This window comes from Pseudophryne corroboree, unplaced genomic scaffold, assembly GCF_028390025.1.
Source record: "Pseudophryne corroboree isolate aPseCor3 unplaced genomic scaffold, aPseCor3.hap2 scaffold_162, whole genome shotgun sequence".
NCBI classification, from domain to species: Eukaryota; Metazoa; Chordata; class Amphibia; order Anura; family Myobatrachidae; genus Pseudophryne; species Pseudophryne corroboree.
In genome coordinates, this window is record NW_026968254.1 from 1006529 (window position 1) to 1012528 (window position 6000).

General features: G+C 42.9%; 4 non-coding genes and 1 pseudogene across 4 annotated transcripts; all 5 read left to right on the plus strand.

Annotated features, from left to right (window-relative positions):
- Window positions 1–571: 571 nt before the first annotated feature.
- Window positions 572–735, plus strand: LOC135001146 (U1 spliceosomal RNA). Its single transcript, XR_010202688.1, has one exon. It is a non-coding gene; the product is annotated as a U1 spliceosomal RNA (small nuclear RNA).
- A 152-nt stretch (window positions 736–887) lies between these two features.
- On the plus strand, window positions 888–1029 carry LOC135001154 (U1 spliceosomal RNA; annotated as a pseudogene).
- A 692-nt stretch (window positions 1030–1721) lies between these two features.
- LOC135001141 (U1 spliceosomal RNA) lies at window positions 1722–1885 on the plus strand. Its single transcript, XR_010202683.1, has one exon. It is a non-coding gene; the product is annotated as a U1 spliceosomal RNA (small nuclear RNA).
- A 152-nt stretch (window positions 1886–2037) lies between these two features.
- Window positions 2038–2200, plus strand: LOC135001152 (U1 spliceosomal RNA). The gene has a single exon (XR_010202692.1). It is a non-coding gene; the product is annotated as a U1 spliceosomal RNA (small nuclear RNA).
- Window positions 2201–2843: 643 nt separating this feature from the next.
- LOC135001142 (U1 spliceosomal RNA) lies at window positions 2844–3007 on the plus strand. The gene has a single exon (XR_010202684.1). It is a non-coding gene; the product is annotated as a U1 spliceosomal RNA (small nuclear RNA).
- The last annotated feature ends 2993 nt before the right edge of the window (window positions 3008–6000 follow it).

Sequence of the window (6000 nt, forward strand, 5' to 3'; positions counted from 1 at the left end):
CTCCCATCTGCTTACTTTGTGCCTTCCAACGCACAATGCGAACTACAGGTAGTGCTGCAGGGCCCACACCCTTTTACTTGCCTTACAGAGCAGCTCTGGAGCTATTACAGTGCCCAGCTGCTGCAAGTAATCAGCTTGAATGCTTCAGGGGCTGGGGCATAGCCAACATGAGCCCCACACCGAAGTAGGGTGGAGGTGTTTAATGCGAACTAGGGGTCATCCAAGCGCCGCAAAAGGCCGCCATGCCCTGCACGCCCCTTTTCTCTTTTCATATGCAGACAAGGGTTGAAGCCAACTTTGACCCACTGCTTGGATGACATCACCATATGCAAATCCATCTGCTGCAGGCCTTCCCCCAGGAATGCTTGTACTAGTTGTTGCATTTGGTTTGTTGTTTGGGGGTGCTTCAGTATTAGGCAGCCTTCTGCCCTCCCATGTTCATCTGAAAATATGTGTTCTCCCTGCAGTTGTTGTCCCCAGATGAGAGTTCCCTTGTGCTGCCTCAGTTGAATCTCCTTTACTTGACAGAGATGTGCCTGAGCAGCGGCCCTCCCCAGCCCTATCCCAAATCATACTTATTTTGCATAGGAGATATCATGGTCATGAAGATTGTTCTCCCAGGGTGAGGTTCATTCATTGCATTCTGGGTATGATGACCCCTGTGATTTCCCCAAATGTGGGAAACTCGACTGCATTATTTGTGGTAGTGGGGGACTGTGTTTGTGCTTTCCTCTGGTCAGCTCTGGTAAAAGTCAGATTTCTTTGTCTCAGATCTTCCTCTAGCCTTGTTCTTCTTTCGAGAGTTCCCTTGTGCTGCCTCAGTTGGATCTCCTTCACTTGACAGGGGGGTGCCCGAGCAGCGACCCTCCCCAGCTCTAGCCCAACTCCTACTTACCTGCCAGGTGAGATACGATGATCATGTAGGTGCTTCTCCCAGGGCAAGCCTCACCCATTGCACTCTGGGTGTGCTGCCCCTTTGATTTCCCCAAATGTGGGAAACTTGACTGCATAATTTGTGTTTCCCCTGGTCGGCTCTCATATAATTCAGATCTCTTTGTCTCAGGTCTCTCTTCAGCCTAGTTTGCTGTCTGTTTCCACTTCTCTTTTCTTGAGCCGCTCCCTTCTATGCCCTTGCGCACTATCCTGACTTCTCCCATCTGCTTACTTTGTGCCTTCCAACGCACAATGCGAACTACAGGTAGTGCTGCAGGGCCCACACCCTTTTACTTGCCTTACAGAGCAGCTCTGGAGCTGTTACAGTGCCCAGCTGCTGCAAGAAATCAGCTTGAATGCTTCAGGGGCTGGGGCATAGCCAACATGAGCCCCACACCGAAGGAGGGTGGAGGTGTTTAATGCGAACTAGGGGTCATCCAAGCGCCGCAAAAGGCCGCCATGCCCTGCACGCCCCTTTTCTCTTTTCATATGCAGACGAGGGTTGAAGCCAACTTTGACCCACTGCTTGGATGGCATTACCATATGCAAATCAATCTGCTGCAGGCCTTCCCCCAGGAATGCTTGCACTAGTTGTTGCATTTGGTTTGTTGTTTGGGGGTGCTTCAGTATTAGGCAGCCTTCTGCCCTCCCATGTTCATCTGAAAATATGTGTTCTCCCTGCAGTTGTTGTCCCCAGATGAGAGTTCCCTTGTGCTGCCTCAGTTGAATCTCCTTTACTTGACAGAGATGTGCCTGAGCAGCGGCCCTCCCCAGCCCTATCCCAAATCATACTTATTTTGCATAGGAGATACCATGGTCATGAAGATTGTTCTCCCAGGGTGAGGTTCATTCATTGCATTCTGGGTATGCTGACCCCTGTGATTTCCCCAAATGTGGGAAACTCGACTGCATTATTTGTGGTAGTGGGGGACTGTGTTTGTGCTTTCCTCTGGTCAGCTCTGGTAAAAGTCAGATTTCTTTGTCTCAGATCTTCCTCTAGCCTTGTTCTTCTTTCGAGAGTTCCCTTGTGCTGCCTCAGTTGGATTTCCTTCACTTGACAGGGGGGTGCACGAGCAGCGACCCTCCCCAGCTCTAGCCCAACTCCTATTTACCTGCCAGGTGATATACTATGATCAGGAAGGTGCTTCTCCCAGGGCAAGGCTCACCCATTGCACTCTGGGTGTGCTGCTCCTGCGATTTCCCCAAATGTGGGACACTTGACTGCATAATTTGTGTTTCCTCTGGTCGGCTCTCATATAATTCAGATCTCTTTGCCTCAGGTCTTTCTCCAGCCTAGTTTGCTGTCTGTTTCCACTTCTCTTTTCTTGAGCCGCTCCCTTCTATGCCCTTGCGCACTATCCTGACCTCTCCCGTCTGCTTACTTTGTGCCTTCCAACGCACAATGCATACTACAGGTAGTGCTGCAGGGCCCACACCCTTTTACATGCTTTACAGAGCAACTCTGGAGCTGTTACAGTGCCCAGCTGCTGCAAGAAATCATCTTGAATGCTTCAGGGGCTGGGGCATAGCCAACATGAGCCCCACACCGAAGGAGGGTTCATCCAAGCGCCACAAAAGGACGCCATGCCCTGCACATCCCTTTTTTCTTTTCATATGCAGACGAGGGTTGAAGCCAACTTTGACCCACTGCTTGGATGACATCATATGCAAATCCATCTGCTGCAGGCCTTCCCCCAGGAATGCTTGCACTAGTTGTTGCATTTGGTTTGTTGTTTGGGGGTGCTTCAGTATTAGGCAGCCTTCTGCCCTCCCATGTTCATCTGAAAATATGTGTTCTCCCTGCAGTTGTTGTCCCCAGATGAGAGTTCCCTTGTGCTGCCTCAGTTGAATCTCCTTTACTTGACAGAGATGTGCCTGAGCAGCGGCCCTCCCCAGCCCTATCCCAAATCATACTTATTTTGCATAGGAGATACCATGGTCATGAAGATTGTTCTCCCAGGGTGAGGTTCATTCATTGCATTCTGGGTATGCTGACCCCTGTGATTTCCCCAAATGTGGGAAACTCGACTGCATTATTTGTGGTAGAGGGGGACTGTGTTTGTGCTTTCCTCTGGTCAGCTCTGGTAAAAGTCAGATTTCTTTGTCTCAGATCTTCCTCTTGCCTTGTTCCTCTTTCGAGAGTTCCCTTGTGCTGCCTCAGTTGGATCTCCTTCACTTGACTTTTTAAAGTTTTTCTAGGAAACGTTCTAGATGAATGCTTATTAGCCTTTGTCAGTATGTACTTTTTGCAAAGTGTCTCTGTGGCGCAATTGGTTAGTGTGTACGGCTATTAACCAAAAGGTTGGTGGTTAAATCCTACCCAGGGACGTAATTGACCTTGTGATCAGATTTTGGTGATATTTAAGTAGACAAGTCAAAATTTCAAACCCCCTCTTATTGTGTAGGGTACCTAGCCTTCTCTGATGTAATCAGAGTTAGATTTGATTCAGTGATTTTATAAAAACAGCTAGGAAGCACAATTTAGCAGTGGGTTGCAGAGAAAAAGAAATATGCTGGCAAAAAAATCCAATTGAGTGATTAAACAGCTCTTCATTTCTGGCTTTATTTTTATGCTAACAAATTTGTTCTCTGAAAAGTGTCCACAAAGCCAAGTCTCTGATTAACACCTTTGTAGGGATGGTTTTTCACATATTACTAAATTAAACTTGCTTCATTGTAAAGGCAGCAAGATGCATCCTCATTTCAATGTCTACTGAAATAATACAAGTTGACACCAGGAAACATTAACGCCACTGCATCCTTGCTGCTTTCTCATGTGGAAGTCTGTTTAATGTGAAAACAAGGTGATATCTAATTAGCACACAAGTAAGGAATTAAGAAAATCTTTATTTAAGGGTGAAGATGTTTCTCACAAAATCGTTGCCCCAATGCATCATTGAAATTCAAGCTGGAAAGATGATTTTAATATATCACTTGTACATTTTGTATTGCTCTTCTGGTGACAATGTAGTTTGTTTTTGTCAATTACCATTTTAATAATAGGGTAAAGAAAATTAAGTGGATTTTTGAAAGAAAACAATACTGTCAATATACTATTAAAACAAATTAAAATGGTAAAAGAAATTGTACTTTAAGTAAAAATAAAAGAGGCAAAATATCAATCCCAGTTTTGGATTACTTTAATTAACAAAAAAAAAAATGCATATAGCAGAGGATAGTTTCAATCTGCCTACCTCTGGGTTATGGGCCCAGCATGCTTCCATTGCTGTACTCTGCTGCACATGTAAGTGCAAGAGATCCTGAAGCACTCACTCATCATGGGAAAGTACCAATGTGTTTCTTCGTTGGTTGATGGAAGAAACATCTTACAAAAACTCTCCAGATTATTGACTTTTTAAAGTTTTTCTAGGAAACGTTTTAGATGAATGCTTATTAGCCTTTGTCAGTATTTACTTCTGCAAAGTGTCTCTGTGGCGCAATCAGTTAGTGTGTACGGCTACTAACCAAAAGGTTGGTGGTTCAATCACACCCAGGGACGTAATTGACTTTGTGATCAGATTTTGGTGATCTTTAAGTAGACAAGTCAAAATTTCAAACCCCCTGTTATGGTGTAGGGTACCTGGCCTTCTCTGATGTAATCAGAGTTAGATTTGATTCAGTGATTTTATAAAAACAGCTAGGAAGCACAATTTAGCAGTGGGTTGCAGAGAAAAAGAAATATGCTGGCAAAAAAATCCAATTGAGTGATTAAACAGCTCTTCATTTTCTGGCTTTATTTTAATGCTAACAAATTTGTTCTCTGAAAAGTGTCCACAAAGCCAAGTCTCTGATTAACACCTTTGTAGGGATGGTTTTTCACCTATTACTAAATTAAACTTGCTTCATTGGAAAGGTAGCAAGATGCATCCTCATTTCAATGTCTACTGAAATAATACAGGTTGACACCAGGAAACATTAACGCCACTGCATCCTTGCTGCTTTCTCATGTGGAAGTCTGTTTAATGTGAAAACAAGGTGATATCTAATTAGCACACAGGTAAGGAATTAAGAAAATCTTTATTTAAGGGTGAAGATGTTTCTCACAAAATCGTTGCCCCAATGCATCATTGAAATTCAAGCTGGAAAGATGATTTTAATATATCACTTGTACATTTTGTATTGCTCTTCTGGTGACAATGTAGTTTGTTTTTGTCAATTACCATTTTAATAATAGGGTAAAGAAAATTAAGTGGATTTTTGAAAGAAAACAATACTGTCAATATACTATTAAAACAAATTAAAATGGTAAAAGTTATTGTACTTTAAGTAAAAATAAAAGAGCAAAAATATCAATCCCAGTTTTGGATTACTTTAATTAACAAAAAAAAATGCATATAGCAAAGGATAGTTTCAATCTGCCTACCTCTGGGTTATGGGCCCAGCATGCTTCCATTGCAGTACTCTGCTGCACATGTAAGTGCAAGAGATCCTGAAGCACTCACTCATCATGGGAAAGTACCAATGTGTTTATTCGTTGGTTGATGGAAGAAACATCTTACAAAAACTCTCCAGATTATTGACTTTTTAAAGTTTTTCTAGGAAACGTTTTAGATGAATGCTTATTAGCCTTTGTCAGTATTTACTTCTGCAAAGTGTCTCTGTGGCGCAATCAGTTAGTGTGTACAGCTACTAACCAAAAGGTTGGTGGTTCAATCACACCAAGGGACGTAATTGACCTTGTGATCAGATTTTGGTGATCTTTAAGTAGACAAGTCAAAATTTCAAACCCCCTCTTATTGTGTAGGGTACCTGGCCTTCTCTGATGTAATCAGAGTTAGATTTGATTCAGTGATTTTATAAAAAACAGCTAGGAAGCACAATTTAGCAGTGGGTTGCAGAGAAAAAGAAATATGCTGGCAAAAAAATCCAATTGAGTGATTAAACAGCTCTTCATTTTCTGGCTTTATTTTTATGCTAACAAATTTGTTCTCTGAAAAGTGTCCACAAAGCCAAGTCTCTGATTAACACCTTTGTAGGGATGGTTTTTCACCTATTACTAAATTAAACTTGCTTCATTGGAAAGGCAGCAAGATGCATCCTCATTTCAATGTCTACTGAAATAATACA